The sequence below is a fragment of the Cherax quadricarinatus genome, chromosome 62 (genome assembly GCF_038502225.1).
Source record: "Cherax quadricarinatus isolate ZL_2023a chromosome 62, ASM3850222v1, whole genome shotgun sequence".
Lineage (NCBI taxonomy): Eukaryota > Metazoa > Arthropoda > Malacostraca > Decapoda > Parastacidae > Cherax > Cherax quadricarinatus.
Window position 1 is genome coordinate 22,959,062 of NC_091353.1, and position 18,606 is coordinate 22,977,667.

The window sequence follows — 18,606 nt, forward strand, 5'->3', positions numbered from 1 at the left end:
TGTACTGAAGCCTTTGTTGACCAGTGAACTGAAGCCTTTGTTGACCAGTGTACTGAAGCCTTTGTTAACCAGTGTACTGAAGCCTTTGTTGATCAGTATACTGAAGCCTTTGTTGACCAGTGTACTGGAGCCTTTGTTGACCAGTGTACTGAAGCCTTTGTTGACCAGTGAACTGAAGCTTTTTTTGACCAGTGTACTGAAGCATTTGTTAACCAGTATACTGAAGTCTTTGTTAACCAGTATACTGAAGTCTTTGTTAACCAGTATACTGAAGTCTTTGTTAACCAGTATACTGAAGTCTTTGTTAACCAGTATACTGAAGTCTTTGTTAACCAGTATACTGAAGTCTTTGTTAACCAGTATACTGAAGTCTTTGTTAACCAGTATACTGAAGCCTTTGTTAACCAGTATACTGAAGTCTTTGTTAACCAGTATACTGAAGTCTTTGTTAACCAGTATACTGAAGTCTTTGTTAACCAGTATACTGAAGTCTTTGTTAACCAGTATACTGAAGTCTTTGTTAACCAGTATACTGAAGTCTTTGTTAACCAGTATACTGAAGTCTTTGTTAACCAGTATACTGAAGTCTTTGTTAACCAGTATACTGAAGTCTTTGTTAACCAGTATACTGAAGTCTTTGTTAACCAGTATACTGAAGTCTTTGTTAACCAGTATACTGAAGTCTTTGTTAACCAGTATACTGAAGTCTTTGTTAACCAGTATACTGAAGCCTTTGTTAACCAGTATACTGAAGTCTTTGTTAACCAGTATACTGAAGTCTTTGTTAACCAGTATACTGAAGTCTTTGTTAACCAGTATACTGAAGTCTTTGTTAACCAGTATACTGAAGTCTTTGTTAACCAGTATACTGAAGTCTTTGTTAACCAGTATACTGAAGTCTTTGTTAACCAGTATACTGAAGTCTTTGTTAACCAGTATACTGAAGTCTTTGTTAACCAGTATACTGAAGTCTTTGTTAACCAGTATACTGAAGTCTTTGTTAACCAGTATACTGAAGTCTTTGTTAACCTCTATACTGAAGTCTTTGTTAACCAGTATACTGAAGTCTTTGTTAACCAGTATATTGAAGTCTTTGTTAACCTGTATACTGAAGTCTTTGTTAACCAGTATACTGAAGTCTTTGTTAACCAGTATACTGAAGTCTTTGTTAACCAGTATACTGAAGTCTTTGTTAACCAGTATACTGAAGTCTTTGTTAACCAGTATACTGAAGTCTTTGTTAACCAGTATACTGAAGTCTTTGTTAACCAGTATACTGAAGTCTTTGTTAACCAGTATACTGAAGTCTTTGTTAACCAGTATACTGAAGTCTTTGTTAACCAGTATACTGAAGTCTTTGTTAACCAGTATACTGAAGTCTTTGTTAACCAGTATACTGAAGTCTTTGTTAACCAGTATACTGAAGTCTTTGTTAACCAGTATACTGAAGTCTTTGTTAACCAGTATACTGAAGTCTTTGTTAACCAGTATACTGAAGTCTTTGTTAACCAGTATACTGAAGTCTTTGTTAACCAGTATACTGAAGTCTTTGTTAACCAGTATACTGAAGTCTTTGTTAACCAGTATACTGAAGTCTTTGTTAACCAGTATACTGAAGTCTTTGTTAACCAGTATACTGAAGTCTTTGTTAACCAGTATACTGAAGTCTTTGTTAACCAGTATACTGAAGTCTTTGTTAACCAGTATACTGAAGTCTTTGTTAACCAGTATACTGAAGTCTTTGTTAACCAGTATACTGAAGTCTTTGTTAACCAGTATACTGAAGTCTTTGTTAACCAGTATACTGAAGTCTTTGTTAACCAGTATACTGAAGTCTTTGTTAACCAGTATACTGAAGTCCTTGTTAACCTCTATACTGAAGTCTTTGTTAACCAGTATACTGAAGTCTTTGTTAACCAGTATATTGAAGTCTTTGTTAACCAGTATACTGAAGTCTTTGTTAACCAGTATACTGAAGTCTTTGTTAACCTGTATATTGAAGTCTTTGTTAACCAGTATACTGAAGTCTTTGTTAACCAGTATACTGAAGTCTTTGTTAACCAGTATACTGAAGTCTTTGTTAACCAGTATACTGAAGTCTTTGTTAACCAGTATACTGAAGTCTTTGTTAACCTGTATATTGAAGTCTTTGTTAACCAGTATACTGAAGTCTTTGTTAACCAGTATACTGAAGTCTTTGTTAACCAGTATACTGAAGTCTTTGTTAACCAGTATACTGAAGTCTTTGTTAACCAGTATACTGAAGTCTTTGTTAACCAGTATACTGAAGTCTTTGTTAACCAGTATACTGAAGTCTTTGTTAACCAGTATACTGAAGCCTTTGTTAACCAGTATACTGAAGTCTTTGTTAACCAGTATACTGAAGTCTTTGTTAACCAGTATACTGAAGTCTTTGTTAATCAGTATACTGAAGTCTTTGTTAACCAGTATACTGAAGTCTTTTTTAACCAGTTAACTGAAGTCTTTGTTAACAAGTATACTGAAGTCTTTGTTAACCAGTATACTGAAGTCTTTGTTAACCAGTATACTGAAGTCTTTGTTAACCAGTATACTGAAGTCTTTGTTAACCAGTATACTGAAGTCTTTGTTAACCAGTATACTGAAGTCTTTGTTAACCAGTATACTGAAGTCTTTGTTAACCAGTATACTGAAGTCTTTGTTAACCAGTATACTGAAGTCTTTGTTAACCAGTATACTGAAGTCTTTGTTAACCAGTATACTGAAGTCTTTGTTAACCAGTATACTGAAGTCTTTGTTAACCAGTATACTGAAGTCTTTGTTAACCAGTATACTGAAGTCTTTGTTAACCAGTATACTGAAGTCTTTGTTAACCAGTATACTGAAGTCTTTGTTAACCAGTATACTGAAGTCTTTGTTAACCAGTATACTGAAGTCTTTGTTAACCAGTATACTGAAGTCTTTGTTAACCAGTATACTGAAGTCTTTGTTAACCAGTATACTGAAGTCTTTGTTAACCAGTATACTGAAGTCTTTGTTAACCAGTATACTGAAGTCTTTGTTAACCAGTATACTGAAGTCTTTGTTAACCAGTATACTGAAGTCTTTTTTAACCAGTATACTGAAGTCTTTGTTAACCAGTATACTGAAGTTTTTGTTAACCAGTATACTGAAGTCTTTGTTAACCAGTATACTGAAGTCTTTGTTAACTTTGTTAACCAGTATACTGAAGTCTTTGTTAACCAGTATACTGAAGTCTTTGTTAACCAGTATACTGAAGTCTTTGTTAACCAGTATACTAGTCTTTGTTAAGCAGTATACTCTTTGTTAACCAGTATACTGAAGTCTTTGTTAACCAGTATACTGAAGTCTTTGTTAACCAGTATACTGAAGTCTTTGTTAACCAGTATACTGAAGTTCTTTGTTAACCAGTATACTGAAGTCTTTGTTAACCAGTATACTTTGTTAACCAGTATACTGAAGTCTTTGTTAACCAGTATACTGAAGTCTTTGTTAACCAGTATACTGAAGTCTTTGTTAACAAGTATACTGAAGTCTTTGTTAACCAGTATACTGAAGTCTTTGTTAACCAGTATACTGAATACTGAAGTCTTTGTTAACCAGTATACTGAAGTCTTTGTTAACCAGTATACTGAAGTCTTTGTTAACCAGTATACTGAAGTCTTTGTTAACCAGTATACTGAAGTCTTTGTTAACCAGTATACTGAAGTCTTTGTTAACCAGTATACTGAAGTCTTTGTTAACCAGTATACTGAAGTCTTTGTTAACCAGTATACTGAAGTCTTTGTTAACCAGTATACTGAAGTCTTTGTTAACCAGTATACTGAAGTCTTTGTTAACCAGTATACTGAAGTCTTTGTTAACCAGTATACTGAAGTCTTTGTTAACCAGTATACTGAAGTCTTTGTTAACCAGTATACTGAAGTCTTTGTTAACCAGTATACTGAAGTCTTTGTTAACGAGTATACTGAAGTCTTTGTTAACCAGTATACTGAAGTCTTTGTTAACCAGTATACTGAAGTCTTTGTTAACCAGTATACTGAAGTCTTTGTTAACCAGTATACTGAAGTCTTTGTTAACCAGTATACTGAAGTCTTTGTTAACCAGTATACTGAAGTCTTTGTTAACCAGTATACTGAAGTCTTTGTTAACCAGTATACTGAAGTCTTTGTTAACCAGTATACTGAAGTCTTTGTTAACCAGTATACTGAAGTCTTTGTTAACCAGTATACTGAAGTCTTTGTTAACCAGTATACTGAAGTCTTTGTTAACCAGTATACTGAAGTCTTTGTTAACCAGTATACTGAAGTCTTTGTTAACCAGTATACTGAAGTCTTTGTTAACCAGTATACTGAAGTCTTTGTTAACCAGTATACTGAAGTCTTTGTTAACCAGTATACTGAAGTCTTTGTTAACCAGTATACTGAAGTCTTTGTTAACCAGTATACTGAAGTCTTTGTTAACCAGTATACTGAAGTCTTTGTTAACCAGTATACTGAAGTCTTTGTTAACCAGTATACTGAAGTCTTTGTTAACCAGTATACTGAAGTCTTTGTTAACCAGTATACTGAAGTCTTTGTTAACCAGTATACTGAAGTCTTTGTTAACCAGTATACTGAAGTCTTTGTTAACGAGTATACTGAAGTCTTTGTTAACCAGTATACTGAAGTCTTTGTTAACCAGTATACTGAAGTCTTTGTTAACGAGTATACTGAAGTCTTTGTTAACGAGTATACTGAAGTCTTTGTTAACCAGTATACTGAAGTCTTTGTTAACCAGTATACTGAAGTCTTTGTTAACCAGTATACTGAAGTCTTTGTTAACCAGTATACTGAAGTCTTTGTTAACCAGTATACTGAAGTCTTTGTTAACCAGTATACTGAAGTCTTTGTTAACCAGTATACTGAAGTCTTTGTTAACCAGTATACTGAAGTCTTTGTTAACCAGTATACTGAAGTCTTTGTTAACCAGTATACTGAAGTCTTTGTTAACCAGTATACTGAAGTCTTTGTTAACCAGTATACTGAAGTCTTTGTTAACCAGTATACTGAAGTCTTTGTTAACCAGTATACTGATGTCCTTGTTAAGCAGTATACTGAAGTCTTTGTTAACCAGTATACTGAAGTCTTTGTTAACCAGTATACTGAAGTCTTTGTTAACCAGTATACTGAAGTCTTTGTTAACCAGTATACTGAAGCCTTTGTTAACCAGTATACTGAAGTCTTTGTTAACCAGTATACTGAAGTCTTTGTTAACCAGTATACTGAAGTCTTTGTTAACCAGTATACTGAAGTCTTTGTTAACGAGTATACTGAAGTCTTTGTTAACGAGTATACTGAAGTCTTTGTTAACCAGTATACTGAAGTCTTTGTTAACATAAAAATAGGTTGGACAAATATAGACTGGGTAGAGGCAGCCTGTTTCAGTGTTCACTCTCTGTAATGTGCTTTGTGTAGTATTAACAGGAGAGACAATGTGATGGCGGAGTTTACTGTTTTCAGGAGGATTCTTGCTAAGACTTCAGAGATGGTAAAGCTGCCGTTGTTTTGTTTAATTGTATTCGAAACACCGATCAGTGCTGATTCGAGGTACTTGCGTCTGCAGAAATTAGTTTCTTTGATCACTAATTGGGCGTCTCTGAGTTTCATGAGATGATTGGAGGAATTTAGGTGTTGTACACAGGCGTTGTTCAAGTTATCGTTCCTACATGCATAAATGTGTTCATTGAGGCGGGTGTCGAGGTTTCTTGCTGTTTCACCTACATAAATCTTGTCACAGCCTCCACAGGGTATAGTGTAAACTCCTGCATTGACTGGTTCGTGGTGCTTGGGTTTTGTCCTGGTTAGATCCTTTATTGAAGTGCTGGAAGCGATGGCGACTCTGGTGTTAGCTTGTGAAAGTACTTTAGAAACGTTCAGTGCAACCTGGCTGTTGGGAAGAATTATAACTTTGTTGGGAGTGGTGTTGGTGCGTGGAGAATTAATGATCTGAAGAGCTCTTTTCTTGCAGTCTTTGATGAAAAACAAGCTCTACAAACAAACCTACGGCATGAGAATGGGGTCCCCCATCAGTGTCGTCCTAGCCAACTTATACATGGAACACCTAGAGTCCGAACACTTCGCCAACATCATCCCTTCAAGCGTCACTTGGTTACGTTACGTGGACGACGTCCTCATAATAACTTCCAAACGTTTTGATGTACGGAATCTTCAGGCAAGGCTCAACGCAGTTGAACCGGCGATCCAGTTTACACTAGAAGAAGAGATTTCAAGTTTATCGGAAACCTACCAATAAAAATGATCTCACACACTTCTATTCCAGTCAAGATACCAAGACCAAAAGAGGCATCATCATTGGGTTTTTCCTAAGAGCATAATACCGAATTTGTAGTCCTGAGTTTCTTGACGAGGAGTGTACATACATTCACCAAACCTTCACTGAGTTACATTTTCCTTCCTTTTTCATCAAAGACTGCAAGAAAAGAGCTCTTCAGATCATTAATTCTCCACGCATCAACACCACTCCCAACAAAGTTATAATTCTTCCCAACAGCCAGGTTGCACTGAACGTTTCTAAAGTACTTTCACAAGCTAACACCAGAGTCGCCATCGCTTCCAGCACTTCAATAAAGGATCTAACCAGGAGAAAATCAAAGCACCACGAACCAGTAAATGCAGGGGTTTACACTATACCCTGGGGAGGCTGGAAATTACGGTGTGTCATGTACAAAAATCCCCCCTGTCTAAATTTATGAAAAAAAAAAAAATACTGGCCAGAGTTCTAAACATAAACATAGACATCTTATCTGAGGTTCCTTGAGTTGTCCTGTCCATCTGCTTAATGCTCACATTATGCAGGACTGCATATCCAACAATTTCGGCTCCTATTTGAGAGGTTTTAAGCCCAATATAACCCCTAGAGTGACGAAAATTATGCACATTACATTAACATGCCTGTACCACATTCAAAAACAATGGCGTCTCCTCCCTGCTCCTCAGTGCAGGCGCACAGCTTCCCTGTCGGTTCACTTCTTTATTTATTTACAAATTAATTTTTATTACCTACAATATAGGCATCAATTTACATATAAAATACACTGTATTTTTGGAGAATATACAGTATTTTCCACAATGACAGAGTCAAGCTAAGTGTCATAAGTTAACTTTAGCGCCATTAGGATTGCAAACAGGCCAGTTTGCAGTGTAGATGCCCAGTTGTTAATTCTTATGCCTAACTCAACAAATTTATTATCGTTCTTAACTAGGGAGGTGGCAACAAGAGCAGATGCAGCCCTGCCAGAAGACTCCTGTTTAGATCCATCAGTGTATATAACTTGTGATAACTTGTTACTACCAGCTAGGCGAGAAATTTCTTCTTGAGCAGTTGCTCTAACAAGAGATTTAAGGAAGGGATTACTAACAATGAGCTTCTTGGGAGGGACTTGTAGGTATGTGATATTAAATGAACACATCTTCCATGGAGGGGTGAAATGCTCTTGTTGCCTACAGTGATACAGTTCATGCAGGTTATAAAACTTAATGCAATTGCACGTTTTCACAATCCATTTAGATCTGTGTGTATTTACCTCTAGACACTTGGTAAGATTCACTGTGACAGTGTCTGGTTCGTTTCTCAACATTCTAATACCGAGTACAGTGTTAATTTCAACAATCCTATCACTGATACTAGAAATACCAAGCTCCTTCCTCATGTTAAGAACTTTTGTAGATTTGGAACAACCAAGAATAATTCTGAGAGCTTCATTTTGCATTAACTCCAAGGGTCGGAGAGAACTTTCTCTAGCTAATATCAACATGGAAGCAACATAATCAATTAAGGACCTAACATAGGCTATGTACATCATTCTCATTATTCACTTACTCCTAAACCAATATTATTTCATAGTGACTATCTGTCCATTTAACTTGTTTACCATTACTTAATTGTAGTCCCTTATATATTTTTTGTCCTTTATTTTAGCTCTATATAACTACCTTAGATCATATATTCGTAATTGTTAAACTAATCAAGGTGCTATTCTCAGGTGCTAAAGTTAATAAGTTCACTATTTTGCCATTATACTCCAAAGCTCATTTATTTGATTACCACTTTATTGTTCACCACAACTTTTATTAGTCCCTTTTATATTATAATTTTATATTATAATTCTAACTTTAAAGAATTACATTTAAAGTACTACCTACTATCATATTCCCAAGCTCTATTAGTTGATCATCACTTTATTTGTTCACCACAAATTATTTTAGTCCATTTTATATTGTCTACTTTATTTTAGCTTTAAAAAAACTACCTTAGCTCATTATTTTTTACATTTGTTAAATAAATCAGGTGCTAGTTTTTTAGCTTTAGAATATTTACTTTATTTTATACTTAATTCTAACTATAGATTCACTACAACTCTTATGATTACAAGAATTGATCCTGATACCAACCTCTTATTTAATGACTTAAATGATTCAAGCAGTTACTGTAATTACTACACAGCAGAACAATCAAAGGCACTTCTCAGAGCCAACAACAACATAACTATCTTTAACAACAATATCAGATCTTTAATCAAGCATTACGATGACCTCATAGCATTACTAAATTCCTTGCATGCCAATATGTCCATCATTACACTAACTGAAACCTGGCTAAAGCCTGATACTACAGATGTCTATGCCATTCCTGGTTACACAGCCATACACAACTGTAGGACAGACCAACAAGGGAGTGGCACAGCTATATACTACTCAGACCAACTAGAATGTATCACTAATACTTGCACAAGGGATGAACATGGGGAATATATAATAGCTAAATTCAAATCCAAATACCTACAAAAACCTCTCATAGTGATAAACATCTACAGAATTCCACAATCAAACATTAGCCAATTTAGTCAAAACCTAGGATGTATGATAACTGATGCACGCATGAACAAAGATCACTTACTACTCTCGGGTGACTTCAATATAAATCTCCTGCAAGACCAGGACCCACACGTTACTGAATTCACAAACACAATGAGTAACTGTATGTTGCTACCAACAGTAACAAAACCTTCAAGAGTTACAGAGACTAGTGTTTCCCTACTTGACCACATCTGGACCAACACCATATCCCCTTTAAAATCAGGCATAATTACAGATAATACCACAGACCACTACCCTACTTTCCTCATAACAACTCTTGGTAAATTACCCCAAGACACTACTAAAGTCACCTTCAGACTTCACAATGAGGCAGCCATTAATAACTTCACAACAGCAGTAATAAACATTGACTGGCACACTGAGCTAGAAATCTATACAGATATTGACGAATGTTTTAATAATTTTCTAAAAAAGACCCAATACCTTTATAACAAGCACTGCCCTAAAAAAACTAAACAGATGACAGCTAAGAGACTGAACAGTCCCTGGCTAACACCCAGCATTCTCAAATCCATAAATACAAAACACCGATATGAAAAACAGTACAGAATGGGTCACATAACCAGAGACCAAACAAAACGTTACTCGTCAATCCTAACCAGCCTGATAAGAAGGGCAAAAAAATTGTATTATGAGAACAGATTATCCAACTTACGAGGTGATATAAAAAAGACCTGGAAGACCCTATCAGAAATTCTGGGAACAAAAAAGATATCACGACATAGCGAAATAAAATTAACAAAATCAGATGAACCCCAACTCCCACCAACAGAAACAGCAAACAGACTCAATGATTTCTTCTCCACTATAGGTCAAAACCTTGCCAATAATATCCCAGCTCAGATACCCCACCAAATGACTACATCACTGGCAACTACCCGAACACACTGTTCCTAGCTCCGACTAACCCATACGAAGTCTCCCTTATTATCAACGCACTGAAAAACAAGGCAGGAGATTTAAATACCTTACCACCCTTTATATACAAAAAAGTGTCAAGTGCTATCACCAATCATTGCAACACTCTTTAACAAATCCATCGAATCCTCCACCTTCCCTACAGTTCTCAAAATAGCAAGGGTCACCCCGATCCATAAAGGAGGAGACCAAACAGAGTTGAATAACTATAGGCCAATATCCAATTTACACCCTCTCTCAAAAATCTTCGAAAAATTAATTCATAAACGAATCTACTCCTACCTCATCTCCCATAACATTCTCAACCCCTGCCAATTTGGATTCAGGCCTAATAAAAATACTAATGATGCTATTATACACATGCTAGAACATATATACACTGCAATAGAGAAAAAAGAAGTCCCACTGGGGATCTTCATTGACTTACGTAAAGCTTTTGATACAGTTGACCATGACTTGCTCCATGTAAAATTGTCACACTATGGTATAAGAGGGCACTCCCTCAACTACCTCAAGTCTTACCTCAGCAACAGAAGCCAATATGTGTACGCAAATGGGGCAAGCTCTTCCGCACAACCAATTACAGTTGGTGTCCCACAGGGAAGTGTCCTTGGCCCTCTTCTCTTTCTCCTATACATAAATGACCTACCAAATGCTTCGCAATTACTCAAACCCACACTATTTGCAGATGACACCACATACGTCTTCTCTCACCCGAGCCCAGTCACGCTAGCCAATACCGTAAACACCGAACTACAGAAAATATCTACCTGGATGAGGACTAACAAACTTACACTAAACATTGACAAAACCTACTTCATTCAGTTTGGTAGCAGAGCTACAGATGTACCTCTTAACATAATGATAAACGGATCACCTATCACAAAGCTAACAGAGGGAAAATTCTTAGGAATCCACCTCGATAATAGACTCAAATTTCATACACATATACAACAAATTTCTAAGAAAATTTCCAAGACTGTAGGCATACTATCGAAGATACGGTACTATGTTCCACAGTCAGCCCTCCTGGCCCTATATCACTCTCTTATTTACCCCTATCTCACCTATGGAATTTGTGCATGGGGCTCAACAACAATTAACCATCTCAGACCACTAATTACCCAACAAAAGGCTGCAGTTAGAATGATAACAAATTCTCACTACAGGCAGCACACTCCACCAATATTCGAAACACTAAACCTACTCACCATACAAAACATCCATACTTATTACTGCACCTATTACATACATAGAACACTTAACTCTGATATTAACCCTCCCCTCAAACATCTCCTTGCCAACCTCAACAGAACACATGACCATAACACAAGGCACAGATCACTCTTTGATGTTCCTCGTGTCCATCTCACACTATGCAAAAACTCAATGCACATAAAAGGCCCTTAAATCTGGAATTCATTACCTGTAATGCTATGCATTACCCGTAATGTTATGCATAGTATAAGTGGCTTTGGCATGCTGCTCTTATCTGTATTTTTTTTGTACCTCTGTAAGTGTGCTCAAATTATAAATAAATAAATAAATAAATAAATAAATAAATAAAAGAAACACTGTCTGTTTATAAATTCAAGTCTCTTCTCAAAGATCACTTACTCACCCAAAACCAAATAAATACTGAATAACTGAACCATATAAATAGTATATCCTAAATGTTACTCACAATTATATCACACGCAAGTTATACTTTTGTATCAGTCAAATCACATATTACTCAGGTAGATAATTTCCAGTAGAGCCTTCATGTGTTAGCTCAAATCACCGACCAGTATGTTTTAAATAAGTGACCCACTGATCAGAGCAGATCGACTGGCCCGAACCCTTGCCTGGTCCGAACCCTTGACTGGTCCGAACCCGGGACTGGTTTCAAACAGTTTCGTTGGACAATAAAGCAGACTGTAAACGGATGGGGTTGTAGGCGCCCTATAAACACAAACATTAAAAATCAGGAACGTGACGGTAAGCTGTCCAATATACAAAAAGAGTTAGAAACAGAAATACAAATAGCTAGAGCTTCATTTAAGGTTATTAATAGAATTTTCAAGAGGTTGCTAGTAGAATTGCAGTAAATCAACCATTCAAATCATTATGAAGCCCTGTGTAGTCTGTGGTCAGTCAAACAAACGGGCTTCCACATGGATAAATTGTCATTTTTGTGGAAATTGGTGTCACGCCCCTTGTGCAGATATCCCAGAACTAGCTACAAGCAGTATTAAAACAGAGAAGTGTTTTTGGGTATGCTCAAATGAGGAAAAACTGTGGACTAAAATCACAAGGGTACTAAAAGAGGACAACATCAAAGCTGCTTTCATAGAAAACCTGGAAGCTTTCTACAACAGATGGGAACATAAAATGTCTGGGCTGAAGGGTACTGCCCTTGATACTGGCCATGTAGTCATAAACTGTAAGGCTGGAGGTGATGTCCTGGTAGTCAGTAAATGTGGGGCTGATAGTGCTGTCCTGGGAGACAGTAATGGTGAAGCTGGAGGTGCTGTCCTGGGAGACAGTAATGGTGAAGCTGGAGGTGCTGTCCTGGGAGACAGTAATGATGAAGCTGGAGGTGCTGTCCTGGGAGACAGTAATGGTGAAGCTGGAGGTGCTGTCCTGGGAGACAGAAATGGTGAAGCTGGAGATACTGTCCTGGGAGACAGAAATGGTGAAGCTGGAGGTGCTGTCCTGGGAGACAGAAATGGTGAAGCTGGAGATACTGTCCTGGGAGACAGTAATGGTGAAGCTGGAGGTGCTGTCCTGGGAGACAGAAATGGTGAAGCTGGAGATACTGTCCTGGGAGACAGAAATGGTGAAGCTGGAGATATTGTCCAGGGAGTCGGGAATTATACGCAGGAAGGAATACATATAAATGACCTCATAGGGGACAGGAGCCATAGTAGGGAAACAAGTGTAGTCAAAGATAAGATAAAACCAATATTGCAAACTAGAAATACCGCAGGAAATAGCAAACAAGAGGACTCCAATAGCAATAGTGAGGATAAATTACCAAAAACAACTGGTGGGAGCTCCATTGTTGGTGCTAGGGAGGATAGAAGTAAGACAGGGAAACATGCACCAACAGGGAATACAGTCACAGAAACCCAAGGCAAGCGGAAACCAAGCCTGTGCACATACTATGCACTTGGTATCTGCTGGCATGGGAAATCTGGAAAAACAGATGGGACATGCAACTATGACCACCCTAGAAAATGCCATGCCCATATGAAAACAGGAAAATGCAAACTCCCTTCCTGTAAGCTTTTTCACCCTGAAATGTGTACCTCTTCAGTACAGGAAAGACTGTGCTATAACTTAAATTGCCAGGCATACCATCTAAAGGGGACAAAAAGATACAAAACATCCAGGCCAGGGGAAAACCTGGGTAGCCACAGCCACTCAAGAGGGAGAGGTTTTTTAGTGCCAGGAAGGAAAAAAAAACTGGCAGGAAATGGCAGAAATCGTACACCAAATCCAGTCATTCCTGGAGTGGAACCACAGTCGATGGCCTCCACTCCAAACCAACAGATACAGATACTAATGCCGGAAAAAAAATCCCCCCCCAGTACCAACAATACCACCAGTCCGATAACATTCTTCTTTGCAAATATACAGGGTCTAAAGCCAGCTACAAACAACAAAATACCTTTCATCCGTGGACTGCTTGCAGAGGCAAAGGCAATGTTCGCGGCTTTCACTGAGACCCACATAAAGGATCACTTGGACAACGAAGTATGGATCCCAGGTTACAACCTATACAGATGTGACAGAGTGAACAGGCAAAAGGGGGGGGTTGGCCTGTACATTGCAGAGTCACTTGTTTGCACAGAACTGCTTAATGCCTCAAATGACGTAGTGGAAGTTTTAGCAGTAAAGGTCGAGAACCAAAACCTAGTCATTGTGGTAGTCTACAAGCCTCCGGATGCAACATCCCAGCAATTCCAGGAACAGCTGTTAAAAATTGACCACTGTCTGGAAAATCTTCCAGCTCCTGCACCCAACATCTTGCTCCTGGGGGATTTCAACTTAAGGCACCTAAAATGGAGGAATATAGCAAATAATATTGTTGCAGAAATAACACCAGGAGGCAGCTCTGATGAAAACTCACACTCACACGAGCTTTTAAATCTCTGCACAAAATTCAATTTAAACCAGCAAATAATAGAGCCTACAAGACTGGAGAATACACTAGACCTCATCTTCACTAACAGTGATGATCTGATAAGAAATGTCACCATATCAAAAACAATATACTCAGATCACAACATAATTGAGGTTCAGACATGTATGCATGGAGCCCCAGACCGACAAATTGAGACTAGTCATGAGGGAGCATTCACCAAATTCAACTTCAATAACAAAAACATAAAGTGGGACCAAGTAAACCAAGTCCTAACCGATATAAGCTGGGAAGATATACTAAGCAACACAGACCCAAACTTATGCCTAGAACAGATTAACTCGGTGGCACTCGATGTATGCACAAGGCTTATTCCTCTAAGAAAAAGGAGGAGTAGATGTAAAATAGAAAGAGACAGGCGCTCCCTTTACAGGCGACGGAAAAGAATAACAGAGCGGCTAAAAGAGGTCAATATATCTGAAATGCGCAGGGAGACACTGGTCAGAGAAATAGCAAGCATCGAACTTAAGCTAAAAGAATCCTTTAGGAGTCAGGAATCGCGGGAAGAACTAAAAGCCATAAATGAAATCGAAAGAAACCCAAAGTATTTCTTCTCCTATGCCAAATCAAAATCGAGAACAACGTCCAGTATTGGGCCCCTACTTAAACAAGATGGGTCCTACACAGATGACAGCAAGGAAATGAGTGAGCTACTCAAGTCCCAATATGACTCAGTTTTTAGCAAGCCGCTAACCAGACTGAGAGTCGAAGACCAAAATGAATTTTTTATGAGAGAGCCACAAAATTTGACTAACACAAGCCTATCCGATGTTATCCTGACGCCAAATGACTTCGAACAGGCGATAAATGACATGCCCATGCACTCTGCCCCAGGGCCAGACTCATGGAACTCTGTGTTCATCAAGAACTGCAAGAAGCCCCTATCACGAGCCTTTTCCATCCTATGGAGAGGGAGCATGGACACGGGGGTCGTCCCTCAGTTACTAAAAACAACAGACATAGCCCCACTCCACAAAGGGGGCAGTAAAGCAACAGCAAAGAACTACAGACCAATAGCACTAACATCCCATATCATAAAAATCTTTGAAAGGGTCCTAAGAAGCAAGATCACCACCCATCTAGAAACCCATCAGTTACACAACCCAGGGCAACATGGGTTTAGAACAGGTCGCTCCTGTCTGTCTCAACTACTGGATCACTACGACAAGGTCCTAAATGCACTAGAAGACAAAAAGAATGCAGATGTAATATATACAGACTTTGCAAAAGCCTTCGACAAGTGTGACCATGGCGTAATAGCGCACAAAATGCGCGCTAAAGGAATAACAGGAAAAGTCGGTCGATGGATCTATAATTTCCTCACTAACAGAACACAGAGAGTAGTCGTCAACAGAGTAAAGTCCGAGGCAGCTACGGTGAAAAGCTCTGTCCCACAAGGCACAGTACTAGCTCCCATCTTGTTCCTCATCCTCATATCCGACATAGACAAGGATGTCAGCCACAGCACCTTGTCTTCCTTTGCAGATGACACCCGAATCTGCATGACAGTGTCTTCCATTGCAGACACTGCAAGGCTCCAGGCGGACATCAACCAAATCTTTCAGTGGGCTGCAGAAAACAATATGAAGTTCAACGATGAGAAATTTCAATTACTCAGATATGGTAAACATGAGGAAATTAAATCTTCATCAGAGTACAAAACAAATTCTGGCCACAAAATAGAGCGAAACACCAACGTCAAAGACCTAGGAGTGATTATGTCGGAGGATCTCACCTTCAAGGACCATAACATTGTATCAATCGCATCTGCTAGAAAAATGACAGGATGGATAATGAGAACCTTCAAAACTAGGGAGGCCAAGCCCATGATGACACTCTTCAGGTCACTTGTTCTATCTAGGCTGGAATATTGCTGCACTCTAACAGCACCTTTCAAGGCAGGTGAAATTGCCGACCTAGAAAATGTACAGAGAACTTTCACGGCGCGCATAACGGAGATAAAACACCTCAATTACTGGGAGCGCTTGAGGTTTCTAAACCTGTATTCCCTGGAACGCAGGAGGGAGAGATACATGATTATATACACCTGGAAAATCCTAGAGGGACTAGTACCAAACTTGCACACGAAAATCACTCACTACGAAAGCAAAAGACTTGGCAGACGATGCACCATCCCCCCAATGAAAAGCAGGGGTGTCACTAGCACGTTAAGAGACCATACAATAAGTGTCAGGGGCCCGAGACTGTTCAACTGCCTCCCAGCACACATAAGGGGGATTACCAACAGACCCCTGGCAGTCTTCAAGCTGGCACTGGACAAGCACCTAAAGACAGTTCCTGATCAGCCGGGCTGTGGCTCGTACGTTGGTTTGCGTGCAGCCAGCAGCAACAGCCTGGTTGATCAGGCGCTGATCCACCAGGAGGCCTGGTCACAGACCGGGCCGCGGGGGCGTTGACCCCCGAAACTCTCTCCAGGTAAACTCCAGGTAAACAAATGATAAACCTAAGACCCAATCTAACTTCATTATTTTTTTAAATACACTACCTAACAGAATACTCCATTCTACTGAATGTACAACAATGCATGCAACCATATGACCTGTCTTTGTAATACTCATTTGTGCTTTATAGTTATCTGTTTACAATAATGTTTTATCACTGATTTCATCATTGCTTAGTTAATCTTAAGTTAATTTTAAGCCAGCCCGTAATGCTATGCATAGTATAAGTGGCTTTGGCATGCTGCTCTTATCTGTATTTTTTGTACATCTGTTTGTATGCTAAATTTCTAAATAAATAAATAAATAAATAAATTGACACATTAGCACCATAGTTGCGGTTGTAGCAGCAACAACTTTGCGTGAAGTGAGAGTTTTAAATTTTAGCTTTTTACTTTTAAGGTTTAAATGATAAGATATTACAAGCACCCTAATAGAAATAAGTCACTTTGACTACTTGGATTATCCTAGAAAATCTACACATATATTGCTAAGTATGATAATTTATGTAACTATTTACGTATACTTGTACCAGAATAAACTTTCTTACCTAAGTCATCCCTTACACTTGCTCATTTTTTATCAATGTTATTTGCTCATTTTCTTTGTCAGTTTAAGTACATTTTTGGATATAACTTTTTATATTAAGTAAATAAGTAAGATAGTTAATTCAGGTATACACAAATACAGTTACACAGAATTATCATACATAGCAGCATGTGTAGAGAACCTGGGATAACACAGAATTATCATACATAGCAGCATGTGTAGAGAACCTGGCATAACACAGAATTATCATACATAGCAGCATGTGTAGAGAACCTGAGATAACACAGAATTATCATACATAGCAGCATGTGTAGAGAACCTGGGATAACACAGAATTATCATACATAGCAGCATGTGTAGAGAACCTGAGATAACACAGAATTATCATACATAGCAGCATGTGTAGAGAACCTGGGATAACACAGAATTATCATACATAGCAGCATGTGTAGAGAACCTGAGATAACACAGAATTATCATACATAGCAGCATGTGTAGAGAACCTGGGATAATACAGAATTATCATACATAGCAGCATGTGTAGAGAACCTGGCATAACACAGAATTATCATACATAGCAGCATGTGTAGAGAACCTGAGATAACACAGAATTATCATACATAGCAGCATGTGTAGAGAACCTGAGATAACACAGAATTATCATACATAGCAGCATGTGTAGAGAACCTGGGATAACACAGAATTATCATACATAGCAGCATGTGTAGAGAACCTGGGATAACACAGAATTATCATACATAGCAGCATGTGTAGAGAACCTGAGATTACACAGAATTATCATACATAGCAGCATGTGTAGAGAACCTGGGATAACACAGAATTATCATACATAGCAGCATGTGTAGAGAACCTGGCATAACACAGAATTATCATACATAGCAGCATATGTGTAGAGAACCTGAGATTACACAGAATTATCATACATAGCAGCATATGTAGAGAACCTGAGATTACACAGAATTATCATACATAGCAGCATGTGTAGAGAACCTGGGATAACACAGAATTATCATACATAGCAGCATATGTGTAGAGAACCTGAGATTACACAGAATTATCATACATAGCAGCATATGTAGAGAACCTGAGATTACACAGAATTATCATACATAGCAGCATGTGTAGAGAACCTGGGATAACACAGAATTATCATACATAGCAGCATGTGTAGAGAACCTGGCATAACACAGAATTATCATACATAGCAGCATGTGTAGAGAACCTGGGATAACACAGAATTATCATACATAGCAGCATATGTGTAGAGAACCTGAGATTACACAGAATTATCATACATAGCAGCATACGTGTGGAGAACCTGAGATTGCACAGAATTATCATACATAGCAGCATGTGTAGAGAACCTGGGATAACACAGAATTATCATACATAGCAGCATGTGTAGAGAACCTGGCATAACACAGAATTATCATACATAGCAGCATGTGTAGAGAACCTGGGATAACACAGAATTATCATACATAGCAGCATGTGTAGAGAACCTGAGATTACACAGAATTATCATACATAG